Source organism: Equus quagga, chromosome 5 (assembly GCF_021613505.1).
Source record: "Equus quagga isolate Etosha38 chromosome 5, UCLA_HA_Equagga_1.0, whole genome shotgun sequence".
In the NCBI taxonomy this organism is placed as follows: domain Eukaryota; kingdom Metazoa; phylum Chordata; class Mammalia; order Perissodactyla; family Equidae; genus Equus; species Equus quagga.
The window spans coordinates 38,484,469-38,499,120 of NC_060271.1; positions in this window are offsets into that span (position 1 = coordinate 38,484,469).

Sequence of the window (14,652 nt, forward strand, 5' to 3'; positions counted from 1 at the left end):
GCCAGTAAACATTAAGCAAGCAGACAGAAGTAGTACAATCATGACCCACAAAGTGAATGCCTTATGGGGCAAGTACCATCCCATTCATCTGACTGACCAGCATCCAGCACCAAAGGCAGCTTTTGATAATGCTTGTTGAGTGAAAAAACAGATGGATAAATGGATGAAGCTGCTTCAAGCTAAACCTTTACCTCCAGGCACAAACAACAGCTGCTGTGCTGGTAATAAATCTTAAAAAAAAAAAAAAAAATCAATGTAAATTTAGGCCACTTCCTCAGCAGAAAAAAATAATAATAACCCAATAAATGTAAGTATGGTCAGGAACAGAAGCCCTGGAGGCTAAGTAGGGGACTGTCCATGCTTGACAGCCCCCGCCTTCTCAGAGGAAGCATTTGCAACTTTGTGCATTGTAAGCTGGGTAGATAGCATTGATGACCACATCAACACTGGTGTTCATCACCTAAGCTAAGGGTCCAAAGTGCCTAGGATTCGTCTGGAACCTGAGAATGCCGTCACCAAATGAGATGCAGACATGCTATGATCCAGCAGAGAATGAAGGTGGACTTTGCCAATTAAGCCGCCACAGAGAACCTTCTCCTGGGTTTGGATGAAGTCCATTTAAAGCCTTGCACACAGGGTAGTTCCAAACAGCGTGCACGAAATCTCGAGACAGAGAAGAGGAATCTGTCCAAGTTTGGGACATAACATATCCAATGGGTAGTTAGGGATGAGTCAAAGATTCTAAGTCAAGACCAGCAAGGTGGAGCAGCTACTCATTGAATTGGCAAGGCCAGAAGGAGGATTTGGTTTGGGGAAGAAAATGGGCTCTATTTTGGGCAAGCCAATTTTGAGGTGACAGATGGACATCCAGAGAGAAATGATGAGCAGTGAGTCAGAAGTACACGTCCGGGGCTCCCACAGGGTGAGAGTCCGACAGACACTTCGATGTTAACAGGATGTGGGATGGCAGCTGAAGCTGAGCCGCTAGAATGGAGAGAGAAAGAACAGAGGGCATTACCATGGAGGTGGAGAGAGCAGCCAAAGGTTACTAAAGGGACAGCTGGACGGCAGGAGGGAGGTTAGGGTACCCTGATGCTTCAGAAGAGAAGAGTTTCTAGAAGCAGGCAATACTCAACAATGGTGAATTTGGCGAGTTTATGGAGGCTAAGGATGCAGAAAAGTCATTATGAAATGACCAACAACCTTCAAACAGTGGGTTTGAGTTGTATTGAGCGATGGCAGCTAGAATACAATGGTTAAGGGTGATTAGTTGTCAAGGCAGTGAGTTCTTCCCATATGGATTGATAGTTTTTTTAAAAAGAGCATGCATTATTCATCTCATAAGATTCACCTGAAATGATCTTGCCCTGTTAAATTTTTGCTAATCTCTCAATCAGAAATAAATCCCCACTCCTCTGTACTCTTACAACACTTCATCTGTAGTGCACGTATCACTTTTTACTTTGTACTATCATTGCCTCATCTTGGGTACAGTGTTTCTCTCATGCCTACACGAGAGTCAGTTGTTCAAGAAATTGTGTTTTTTTTGTGGAAGATTAGCCCTGAACTAACATCTGCCGCCAATCCTCCTCTTTTTGCTGAGGAAGACTAGCCCTGAGCTAACATCCATGCCCATCTTCCTCTACTTTATTTGTGGGACACCTGCCACAGCATGGCTTGCTGAATGGTGCCATGTCCACACCCGGGATCCAAACTGGTGAACCCTGGGCCGCCAAAGCAGAACGTGCGAACATAACCGCTGCGCCACTGGGCCGGCCTCTCAAGAAATATTTGTGGAATGAACAAATAAACGCCCAGTTATTTACAGGTCTGCCTGCCCACTGTGGTGTGGCTCTTCAGATTACATGAAAACCATTGGAGAAATGAATAAAAAGTTCAATTGCACTGATTTTTAAAAAACTTGATAAATATAGCAGATACAGAAAACTGAATTAAATAAATGCTTCGTTTAATAAAGTATTGTAGGGTCAACCCTTCATAGCCACAACCCAGGTTGAGATGTAGAAATCTGCCAGATACTCATAAGGCCTCTATACGCCCATGTTAGTCGTGATCTCCTCCCCACGCCCCCAAAAGTGACGACTGTCCTGACTTTTAGGGTAATCGCTTCAGAGCTTTCCTTTACAGCTTTGTCACCTGACCATACATCCCTAAACACTTTAGTTTTCCTGTTATGTTTATATGTCTATATTAACCTATAGGTTCCCCCTCTGTCCCTCCACATTTTTTTCATGTAATTTATTTGTTGAAGAAAACAAGTTGTTTGTCCTTTAAAGTTTACCACTCCTGGTATTTTGCTGATTACATCTCCACGGATCTATAGGATTGACCAACAGGTTGATTTTTGGCAAGACAATGTACAGATGGTGTTGCTTTCTTCTATCGGAGCCACACAATGTATGGTTGTGTCCCTTTTGGTGATGTTAGCAGCCAGCGATGCACAATCCTTAAATCCATCCATTCATTATGGCTGCAAAATAGTAATATACTAATTCAGCCATTTCCTCTTTAGTTATTAGTTGGAATATTTCTAGAAAGAGAAACTTTCACTTATCTACTCTTTGGCTACCCAGGGTATAGCTCATACAGAAAAGGCAGAATAGATGACTTTCTTTCCCATTATTTGCCAGTTTTTAAAATAATGAATGGTTCTCTATTGTTCTCCAAAGATGGCAAATTTGTTTTTTAATATTCTTATAAACTCATGGATTTAAACATATTTTTTGAGCTTCAATCTATGGAAATTAATATCTTTATTGAACATATATTGTTTAATCTTGATCCAGCGGGAACATCTTCAGGTAAATTCCTGAGTCCTTGGGACAGAACCTGAACTGTCTTCCAGCTTCCTTGCTTACTGATACGACACAGTGGCCTGGGCTCATCTTGCATACATTCTGCCCAGACCTAGAATCAGCATCTATTTTCCCAAGAATCTCTGTTTCTTTTTTAGTGGAAAATAGTCTTTCAAGCTCACAGTCTGGGTCCTGGGGATGTCCCTGCTCCCGGATCGTGCCTTGTGTCTGAGCCTTTACAGTGCGCAGGAGTCTGAAGGCAGGAGATGTGGTACTTCTGACTCAAATTCAGTCCACAGGGTTTTCACTTTACCTCTTCTACCTGGCAATTTACATCCGCTTTCCTGCACACCCAGAATCCTGAGGACACGAGGGATTACGGAATTAGAATATCCCGTAATTGCGCATGTGCTTTATCTCACATCACATCTGAAATGATCTCAGTTAAAATTAGCAATTCTTCTACCCTAATTACGATTCCTAAAGACTGTTTAAAATCCTTTCTCCACTTTATATTTTTACATTTTTTCAACTTTTTACCAGTTGGGCTGTATCTACGTTATGAGAGCATGTAGATGCTGACTCTCGTTTGGTCTTAGTTTCACAAGAAAATGTATATTTAGCCGTTACTATCAAACCATATGTCAGTGACTCGCTGGTTATTTTGGTTGATTGGAATTTGCTCTCTAGCAGATTGCTCAGAAAAAACTCATGGGAAAAATATTCCCCAAGGGTAGGGCCTGGGTGTTGCTTGCTCAGCAAGAGCCCACAAGCCCATTGCAATCATGCATCCTTCCAGCTCCCTTCTGGGCAGGACGCCCAGGTGCTGGGATTTGTAATGAGCCAAGGTCTGGCCAGCCCGGATCCTCCCTTATCTCACTCAAAGAACATGTCGTCTAGAGGGACGTAGAGCCCCTCTATGTGAGCTACCGTCCTTGGGAATGCTGGTCATATGTACCAGGGACAGCCCGTCTTGGCAAGCATTTAGCCTTTATGTCCTCTGCCTATATAATCAACCCTTGCCCCACCTACGGTAGCAGGTACACATTTCCGGCCAGCCACCAGTGGACATCCCTGTAAGTAACTCGCAATAAACCTATATGTCTCATTCACCATGCCCGGGTCTTTTCTTCTGTCTCTTTGCAACCTACCCTGCACTGCTCACCCCACTGGGCGTGTGGCCAGACACTGGGTCATCAAGTTTGGCTGCACAGTTTATCTGCACCTTTCACTTGAAAGTCAGTTTAGCTGGATATAGAATGCTTAGATCACGTTTCTTTCCTTTAGAATCTTAAATATGCTACTCCATTTCCTTCTGGCATAAAGCACTATTGTAGGAAATCTGACAACAGTCTGATCTCTTTGTCTTACAAGTGATTTGGTCATTTTGCCTGGATGCCTAAAGTTTTTGTTTTTCTTGAAAGTTCAATAACTTTGCTAATTTTTATCTCAGTGCTGGTTATTCTGGGGCAATTTTCTCAGGTATGTGGCATGCACTTTGAATATGTAATTTCAAAAAATGTGTTAGAAATTTTTTTTAAATTATAGTTTTTAGTAATTCTTTTGTTTCCCTTGTTTTCATTTTCTTCTTTGGGACCCCATATATTTCTCACAATACGTTTGTGGGATCTTCTTTGCCTGTCTTCTAAATTTGTCATTTTCTCTCAAATCCTTTTTAAAAATCTTCTTATATCTTATCCTTCTCTGAGTAATATCACCTCATTCCAAAGTCTTTCTAATTCTGATTTACATGTTTCTTTCCTATCTTGTATCATTTTCTTAGTGTATTTTAGCTTTTTAGAAATAGTAAACTTTTAGAAATAGCGTCTTCTTAGAAACATTTTTAGAAGTAATAGTTTTGAAGGGTGGGTGGACCTGTCTTTCATTGCCTGTGGGGCTATTTCACTATTTTTTCCTTATAATAACTTTGTGTGTAATTAAAGCTTGATCTTTTCCTCTTGCTCATTTTTATGTAAAATTAGGTTTTCTGAACTTTGAATAGGGGTGTAGTCCAGGAGAGTTTTTCTAACTTTTCTAACTTCAGGCTTTAGAATACTTTCTTCTTTTGTTTTCAAAACATATGGCAGCTTCTTCCCTGGGATCTCTTACCTCTCTGCTCTTCCTCCACTTCTATCTGTCCCTTCTCTTTCCCTTGTCTCTGTATGGCTTAGCTTGGGTTCTGCTCTCAGCAGTTCCTCCTTAGTAAATGACCATGCTGGAGGGAAGTTTTAAGAGTTCAAGGGAATCCTACTGCTCCAGCTTCCTTAGACGTGACCATATCTCTCCAGGAAAGTCCACAAAACCTCTCGTAGTTTGGGCTCCCTTCTAGTGAGGACCTGCTGGAAATTTTGGGATTCTCAGGTGTGTCAGCCGCCTCATTTCTTCCCTCATCTTCCTCCTGCTAAATTATTGCTAATAGCATGCAGGTCCTTGTTGCTGTTAATGGTTTGTCCCTTCAAAATCGTATGTTATGATTTGGGGGGATGCCTGTCAGCCTGATTTGTTGATGACATTCGTGTGTTTTGTTTTTCTATCTCTTTGCTCTATTTTGAGCACAGAATTGAGGAGATACAAAAATTCTGCTCTTGCTGCCACAATATTCCAAGATATTTATACACTGATGTATTATTGATATAGTAAGAAAACATTGAAATATATGGTATGTTTTCATTGGAAATAAAAGAACTATGATGACAGACACTGTTCTGGTAGAGCTTGGATGAATGTGTCTTTAATGAGAGGAGGTTTAGATTCTCTGACCTCTCAGATCTTCTCTAGTCCTGGGATTCTGTCGCCCAAGCCTTGAAGGAGCCAGGATGGTGTGGTAGACACTAGATGGAGCCCATCAGACCTGGGTGTGAACCCAGCCCTGTCACTTATTATTCACATGGCCTTGAATGAGCTCCTCTGTAAGCTTTAGTTTCCTCACCTGAAGAGTGGAGACTCATTATGAAGCCAAACTCCAGACCCACAGTCGTTAGTCCTTCGCTTTCGGAAGAAAGCACTGGGCAGAAGGATCAGTCCCTGTGCAACAAGCCATGGCCACTCAAGTGCAACTGAAGACGAAATATGAAAATTCCCTCTGATGCGATACAACCAAGCTGTGGCTTCAGAACGTCAGCAGATAGCAGAACACTCAGTTGTTAAGATAAACGGGAATGTGTCAGGAACGGTAGTGCTAGGGCATACAGGAGTGGGTTCTTCCTGCAGTCCTTCCAAGCCTGTCTATCGGGGAGAAATTTGGTGATCAACGATACCATCATTGTGGCTAAGTATATCCTACAATACTGCATTCGGGGGAACCTGCTAACATGGCCTAAAGAAATGGAAAATATACAGTGACAATTACATGGCTCTACTTCTGTCTACCTCATACCGACCTAACGAATTGGGATCAAATACAAAGAATTAATGGAATAACTTTCTGAAGCACTTTGTCACTCCAAATCCAAACCTTGTCTGTTTCTTGGCTTCCAATACTAGAAATGACTTTTATGATAATGCCTAATAATAATAATCATTCATTAATTACTAATAACTTATAATATTCATTAATGTTAATAATAATTACTGAATTAATGAATACTCCCAGAATACTTAAATTAGAAATTCGAGATTGCTAAATGCTTTATGAAAGAAACTTAGGCACATCTCTCTTTCTATACACCTAAATGTTTCCTGGCCTAGAGAGGTTTTTAATTTTCCTTTCGACTTACTGAGCTTTTCAAACCTCAGCACAACTCATCACATTCCTTGTGTTTTCTATTGTCCCTTCCCATCCATGAGTTCCCGAGGATGGGCTGCATCACACCCAACTTGCATTGCTAGGCCTTAGCGCAGGGCCTTGGACACGATGTGTTTACAGTCAAGGCTCATGGAATAAACTAATGTCTCCTTTTCCCCCCAATTATTCAGACTTCAGTCCCTCCTCCTCTTTCTCTCCTGCATTGTGTTTAGGTAATTCTACTACTTGCCTGTGCTTCTGGGAAAGATTTGGGAAAATAAGTTTAAAAAATCATATATTTTGAAAATAGGGGCCAGCACGGTGGCGCAGCAGTTAAGTTCGCATGTTCCACTTCGGTGGCCTGGGGTTCACTGGTTCAGATCCCGGGTGCGGACATGGCACCGCTTGGCACGCCATGCTGTGGTAGGCGTCCCACATATAAAGTAGAGGAAGATGGGCACAGATGTTAGCTCAGGGCCAGTCTTCCTCAGCAAAAAGAGGAGGATTGGCAGCAGTTAGCTCAGGGCTAATCTTCCTCAAAAAAAAGAAAAGAAAAGAAAATCATACATTTTGCTATTTATTATTCAGGTCTAAGAAGCATGTGCTGGAAAGAATAGCGTGAGAAGGTTGCAATGGTTGATTAAGATAAGTTTGGGGACTAACTTAGGATTTGTTCATTCGTTAATTCAACAAATATTTATTGGCCACACTGTGTTTCAGACACTGTTCTGCGGCTGGGGTAAAACTGCACAAAACTGACAACGTCCCCACTGTGTGATCCTGCCTTGAACTGGGGGAGAGTGGCAGTAAACAAATAAGCAAATGCATATATATTCCATGTCAGGTAATGACGTACCCTGTGAAGAAAAGTAAAGCAGAGCGAGGTGAGATGGGACAGAGGTGAGCTACTTTCCAGATAAGAGGGACAAAGAATGACTCTGTAGAGGGGTGAAAATTAGGCACAAATCTGAATAAAGGGAAGAAGTAAACCATGCAACTATTTGGAGAAACAGGGTTCCAGGCAAAGGGAACAGTATGTGCAAAGGCCCTGAGGTAGAAATGTGGGCCAGAGCGAGGTCCTTGGACCATTTCTTTATTCACTTACATTCACAGCTTTGGTGATCTCACCCAGTCTCATGATTTTAAGCACCGGTTATACACTGACAGTCCCCAAATTGGAATTCAGACTTGCACATCCAATTGCCTACTCCCACATCTGCCCTTGGACGCCTAATCGGCATCTCAAATTTGGCATTTCCAAATCTAAACTCCCAAACACCACACCAAATCTGCTCACACTACAACCTTCACCCTCTCAGTAAGTGGCCACCTCCGTCCTTCCACCTGTTCTTTCCTCTTTCACATCCCACCTCGGATCCATCAGTAAATCTTCTTGGTTCTTTAAAAATGCCTAGACTCCCAACACTTCTGCTGCTACTGTGCTAGTCCAAGCCATCACCATCTCCCCTCTGGATCACCACGGTAGCCCCTTAACCAGTCACTCTGCTCCTAATCTTCCTTGCTCCTACATAGTCTCCACAGAGCACAGTCAGAATGTTCCTTCTAAAAGTCAGTCAGATCATGTCAGTGTTTGCCTCAAAACCCTTCACTAGTTTTCCAGAGTAAAAGCCAAAGTCCTCATAAGGGCCCAAAAGTTACTCTTCTAACTGGCTCACCTCTGCATCCCCCCAGCTTACTCTGTGTTCAACCACACTCGCCTCTGTGCTGCTCCTCAAACACAAAAGGTGTGCTCCGGCCTCAGGACTTTTGCACCTGCCCTTCTCAGTCCTGAATACTCCTCCCCCATACATCTCCATGAATCATTCCTTCATCTCCTTCAGGTCTTTGTTCAAAGGAGGCTTTCTCTGAGTATCCTATGGAAAATGGCAATTCCAACTTCCGTGACATACTCCATCATGCCTCCTGGCTCTATTTTTCTGTTTACACAAGAAAGAATGAGAGGTGAAGGGTGTAGAAAAATAAATAGTAGCATGAGAGAGGAGCCAGTGGGCCCCCCATGGGCCAGTGATAACTCTGAGCCAGCAACTGAGGAGTATGATAAATTCAACTCTGCACACCTGACACTCTTAAAAGAAGATACAAGCGCTACAAAAACATAAATGGTTTCTCTATCTACTTAAGAAATAATCTGCTAACATAGCCTTTAAAGAAGTAGAGAAAATTTACATGTAAGAAAACCTTACCAGATAAAGATCATTAAATACAGGTATGTACCCTGCTTTATAAAATAAACACACTCCTGAAGAGTGGAGTGTACACTGAATTTTAAATACCAGATGTCATTTTGAATTCATTATAGGAGTTTATTACTTGAAGGAATTTTGTAAGAATTCTAGTGTAAAGTGAATCATCAATATCTTCTTCAACTTCATGTATAAAACAGGATTTTCATATGTTTGTATTGCATAAAATCAGGGCATACAGGCCCTAAAATTTGCTGGGTGGGGAGGCGGGTTTTCAGAGAACTTTTAAGAACAAGATTCTTATATACAGATGGCCAAAAGGCACAGGAAAAGATGTTCAACATCACTAACTATTAGGGAAATGCAAATCAAAACTACAGTGAGACATCACCTCATGCCCATCAGAATGGCCATAATTAAACAAGACAAGAAATGACGAGTGTTGGAGAAGATGTGGAGAAATGGGAACCCTCACACTGCTGGTGGGAATGCAAACTGGTGCAGCCACTATGGAAAACAGTATGGAGATTCTGCAAAAAGTTAAGAATAGAATATGATCCAGCTATTCCACCTCTGAGTATTTACCCAAAGAACACAAAAACGTGAATGTTTAAAGATATATATACCCCTCTGTTCAATGCAGCATTATTCACAAGAGCAAGACTTGGAAGAAGATGTGGTATCTATACACAATGGAATATTACTCAGCTATGAAAAAAGAGGAAATCTTGGCATTTGCAACAACATGGATGGACCTTAAGGGTATTATGTTAAGTGAAATGTCAGATGGAGAAAATCAAATACCGTATGATAAAAGCAACCACAACAACAAACATACACGTAGATACAGAGATTGAATTGGTGGTTACCAGAGGGGAAGCCAGGAGGGAGACGGGCAAAAAGGGTGATAGGGCACATGTGTATGGTGACAGATGGTAATCAGTCTTTTGGTGGTGAACATGATGTCGTCTACACGGAAATTGAAATATAATGATGTACACTTGAAATTTGTATAATGTTATCAACCCATATTACCACCGTTAAAAAAAAAACTGGACAAATTACTGCTTAAAAAAAAAAAAAAGAACAAGATTCTTAAAATTTTCTGCTAGGGGGAACAGACAAGCATAATCTGCTCTGTTCCTGGAGGCAGGAAGTTAGAAACAGTGCGATGTCCCGACTTGGGCTGGTGTTGGCGCCTGGCAACTGGACATAAAGGAGTTCCTCTGGATGCACCGACCTACTCTCATGCCCCCGCTGGCAGTCGAGATATTGCAAAATGTATCAGATAGGTCTCGGAGCTAGAGTCAGGTCCCATAGCATTCAAAGAGAATCATAATTTAGGTCTTAATGAAGAATAAACCCAAACAAAATCTCATTTTGCCCTTTTTTCCTGGTTTGTAATCTGTGATAGACGGAGCTGCAGAAAAAGAGCTAGCTGTCTTGAAAGCTTTCTTTTGCTTTTCTTTAAAATGAAAGTTTAAAGAAAATTTGTGACCATTTAACATAATTTCCCTCAATTTCTGAGGCTGTGAAAAGCGGTGCCTTGAAGCAAATGAACAGATGGCGAGAGAGAGGTTTGTAAATCACAGCTCCCCACCCCCCTCCTGAAAATATGGAGCCAGCATTAATTTCCAAATAATAGTAAATCCTCGCAGGGGACAATGCCAACCGTCTGCGTAATGTGACCTGTGCCAGGTCCTGGTGCCACCATGTCTTCAAGAGAGGAGGACTGACTGCTGTTGCTAGACCGGTTCACCAACACATTCGCCGCAAGCATGACCCTACAACGTCGCGGGCAGGAGAAAAAGACGCGGACTTTTCAGAAGAAACATCCCAGCCCCTACACAAAGGAGGAAACCCTGGAACCACGGCAGCAAACATGAACTAGGAGGGCCAGGCTCGTAGTGAAAGAGTCATATAAGCGTACGATTGAGGTGGGGGTAGGACAGAAAGTACTGGGCGAGGGGGCGGTGGAAATATGGAGCTGCCTGCCTATGTCAATACACTCAGATTAAAACACTGAAAACAAAACTAAACTAAAGCAAACAAACAAAAATCCCTGTGCTGGCCAAAAAAAAAAAAAGCAGCATATGGCTGGGTTGCATCCCGGGCTGCCATTTTGAATCTCTAGTGTAAGATCTATAAGATGACAAACCAGCTCGCTGAAAAGAAAAAAACCCTCATTTGTAGCATTTGCCTATTTCCACGGGGTAAGTACTCACACCGTGGCCAATTTCAGGCTACTAATGGTTTAAGAACCGGCAAAGTTCCTAAGTATTCAATAATCAGCACTCTCAGGCCAGCCCGGGAACACTGACCCTCCTTCTCTGCCATCTTTATTGTCCAATGTCATTTTCCCTGTCTCTACAGTAAAAATAAAAAATAAAGAGGTTTGAGTTTTGGACAAATATTTGAACACTGCGACTCAGTTGCAAAGAATCCTGTCGGATTTGGATGCACGAATGCCCTCAGTAAACACGCACTTTTAGTAGAATGCCGTACAACAGAGATTCTCCAAGTGTCATCCAGGAAACTTTGTGTGTTCCCCAAATCCTTTCAGGGCATCTGTGAGGTCAAAACTATTTTTATAATAATTCCAAGATGCTCTTTGTCTTGTAACTCTTCTTCTCCCACGAGTGCACAGTGGAGCTTTGCAGCGGCTGCACGAGGTACGATATTGCAACAGATTAACTGTAGGATCAGATGTAGGAATCCAACTGCCTTCTATGAAGCCACACATTACAGAGATTTGCAGAAATGTAACATGATGCTACTCTTCCCGATATTTTTTTGCTTACTAAGATATAGTAATTTTTCATAAATACTCTATGTTAACATAAGATGGATTTATGATTGTTGTCTAAAATGAATTCATAGGGGGTGGGTGAAATGGGTGAAGAGGATCAAAAGATATAAACTTCCCATTCTAAAATAAATGTCATGGGATGTAAAAAGAAAATGCATTAATAAACAATTAAAAAATTCCTCAGTTTTAATCGCTATTATGGTAAATATTGATAGATTTGCTCTACCTAAGCAAAAACTCTTAGGGGTCCTTAATAATTGTTGAGAATATAATGGTGTTGGTTCTACGACCAACTGGTTTGAGAACCAACACCATACAACATGCACGTCCAATTAACACATTCATTCAAGAAAAGATTTAGACTCTTGCCCACTGGTGTCTCACCTCACTGCAGCTGGTGTTTGCGGGATGATTACACACGTAAGCGTCTTCCTCTCTCATTAGGCTACAGGAGCCAGCACTGCTGCCGGCCCAGAGCAGGCATGTGATTGTTCACTAAGGCATGAACAAGAGTGGGGACAGGATAAAGCTACATCAGAGGGAGACATCAGACCTAAGGATCAAGTCACCCAGGATCCCAGGCTCCTAAAACAGCAGCTGCTCATCTGAAAGGGCAGCCCTCAGTGGTACCAACAGGGGGACTGGCTTCACACTGGCATCCATGGCCTCATCTTTGTGCACAGAATGTCATCACTCAGAACATAGCATCTCAATACAGGCCACCTCTGCATGGGTACATGCAGCCAGGTAGATGTTAATGACTGGTATTGGACTGCGTACAAGCAACCACAATTATCAGTACAATTCGCACATACACTCAGTGTTATTTTGATATTCACCTGTCTATAAAATTGGAACTTGGGTGTAGGTCTGTAAATAAATTGTTAGTAATAAATGTATTAGGGTCATCCTCGCACTACAGTCACCTACCATAATCACCTGCTTATTTAAAATGACGTTTGTGCCTTAATATTGTCCTTGTCGCCATAAAAGAAAACACACATAAATTTCAGGAGTATTTGTGAATGGCAGGAAGATTTTTTCAAACGTTACAGTTGCCCAGAAGGCATAGGATTTTACTTATTACAAGCAAGAAGGGGATGCGTGGAGATGGGTGTATGTTGGGAAAAACACCTCCCCTGATTCTTCAGACCTCCAGACCTCTTGGGCCAGCCCTTCAGACACTGCACCAAGGAGCAGTGAGCAGGTCACCTAGTCTCGGGTCACACGGTGGTTCCTGGTTCCTGTTTCTCAATGGGGTGGAGCTGGTCCAGGAAATCTGTAAGCACTCTGCATGGGTTCTCTTTTCTTTCCTCGCTGTGGCGGGTCAGCGTGAGGCTGTGATATTGGGTGACTACACACATACATCCTCTGAAGATCCCAATTCCCGCAGCGGCCTGCCCCAGCTCTAGAGCTGTGTAGCGGAGGGAGTTGGGACGAGCAGAACAGAGGGTGTAAACAAGCATTTCAGTTGCCTAGCAAAGCCGTGTTCTCCAAAGGGCTTTACCCAAAAGGGACATTGTGATGTCCCCCTGCTGGGCTCCTGTGTTCAGTTCTCATGGTGTTTCCAGACTCAAAGACAGAGAGGCAGGAATGTCATTTACAAACTTCTGAGAAGCTCAAAAGGAGGATAGGGTGGAGGTTGGCTAACAGACATTGGAGAGGCAGCTCAGGCTGAGATCAGACAAGAGCACCACCTCCACTCAGCTCCCCCAGTATAAACCCTCCTTACTCCCACCTGGCTCTGGGAGACCCAGGGCACGTTGTTGGCCTAGCCCAGCTGTTATTTTCTCATCAGTTAAAGGCAGAAAAGTATACCCGCTTCACAGTGTTATCCTGAGGATGAAGACAGCACCGCTCCGCAGAGCGCCAGCAGGTAGAAGGCGCTCCGAGCGCTCTGCTCCTTCCTTACCCTCCTTGTAATTTGCAGTCAGGAAATGATTACCGTATTTGTTAATTCTCTCTCTCTCCCACCCAACTGTCAACTCCACGAGGGCAGAGAGAGCAGCTGTTTTGCTCGCCCCGTCTACCCAGAGACTGGCCACAGTAAAAGCTCCATAAATTCTGAATGATGAGTTAAAGAATGCGAGCTATCATTTACTGTCCCGTTAATTAACGTAACGGATAATTTTGTAATAGCCATTTTTTGCATAGCCTTGAGCACTGACAACCGTGTGTATGTTTACACAAGAAACACTCCGGGATTAAAATGAAGACTTGACTCCTAAACACAGATAGCCTGCACAATATGCCAGTGACGTCCTTTCTGCTAACCATTAGCCTTTGCCTCCCCCACGCCAGGCAATGGAGAGGTGTCATTACGGGTATGGGAGATAATCCTCGTTTGCTTTGGTGTTAAATCAGCACAAACAGCATGGACACTCTTTTAGTCTGTGATTAGATTCAGAAAGATCAAAGCCAAAACTAATAGGGGCACACGGCTCCAGTAAATGGTATTTTTAACTGATGGGAAGGGCATGGGGGTCTCAGGAGGAACCTTTGTGAGCAGTTCGCATCAGGAGAAGAGAAAGGTTTGCTGCTCAAGCTTCAGAGCAAGTTCTGAGACCTCCATTATCTGCCATCAGCCAGCGTGAGCCCCTCCTTGGCCGGTCCACTTCCAGGCGTTTAGGAATACCAAGTGTGCATGCCACCTCACAGGAGGTGGCCTGCAGCCCTCCAGTGCTTGATTGTCCTTGATTGTTGCATCTGCTTAGTAATCCGGGTGCTCAGGTGTTTCTCCTCAGATATCATAATGTCCCTGGGCACATCACAATGCCTGGTGTGGGTCCTGGATTCAAATCGCCGTGGCCGGGTCTAGGAGATGAATGGGGCACTCACTTCAGGCACAAAATGTTAAGTCGTGCCCAAAAAACCCCTCAGTGATCAAGATAAATCATATTGTAATACAATTTTTTTAAAAATCGAGATTAATGCAAAAATAATCCATGAGGTACAAAATATCAACATTTGGAATAAAGACAGGATCTGACATGGTCAGGATTAGGTGAGGTGAGTGAGGTCAAACTGTACAACCGTAGGTTGGATCCCGTCAATTGCAATTTTTGATGTTTTGGTAATCGCGGTAAAGCTTTGAAACTC